Below are 379 nucleotides of genomic sequence, written 5' to 3'. Positions count from 1 at the left end.
GGCAGCTAACCCTTTTTTGCCCCCCGCCACAAACAACTGAAACTACTGGCCAGGCAGGGATACATGCAAGCCAGAGCTGCCCCCACAGCTGAGGGGAGGACGTCGTCGCAGCTTGAGTTCCTCAGCTAGAGCCAGCTGAGGCCACTCAAGATGCCCATTTGAAGGATAAACATATCACCCAGCTAGTTTACGCTCCAAGAAAGACCACGCTGACATTCTGTCCCTCACGCAACCCGCACAGGGGCACCACACAGATCCACCTGATGGGTGCTGGTTCCCCACCAGCACAGGGCAGGTGAGCTCCTAAGTAACGCACAGCCTCGGTACACCGCGACTGGCGTGGCACCACGCCAAGGGCCTCCCCGCACCATTACGCTGC

The sequence above is a fragment of the Buceros rhinoceros genome, unplaced genomic scaffold, assembly GCF_000710305.1.
Source record: "Buceros rhinoceros silvestris isolate BGI_N320 unplaced genomic scaffold, ASM71030v1 scaffold3377, whole genome shotgun sequence".
NCBI lineage: Eukaryota > Metazoa > Chordata > Aves > Bucerotiformes > Bucerotidae > Buceros > Buceros rhinoceros.
Note: the sequence above shows the minus strand (reverse complement) of the source record.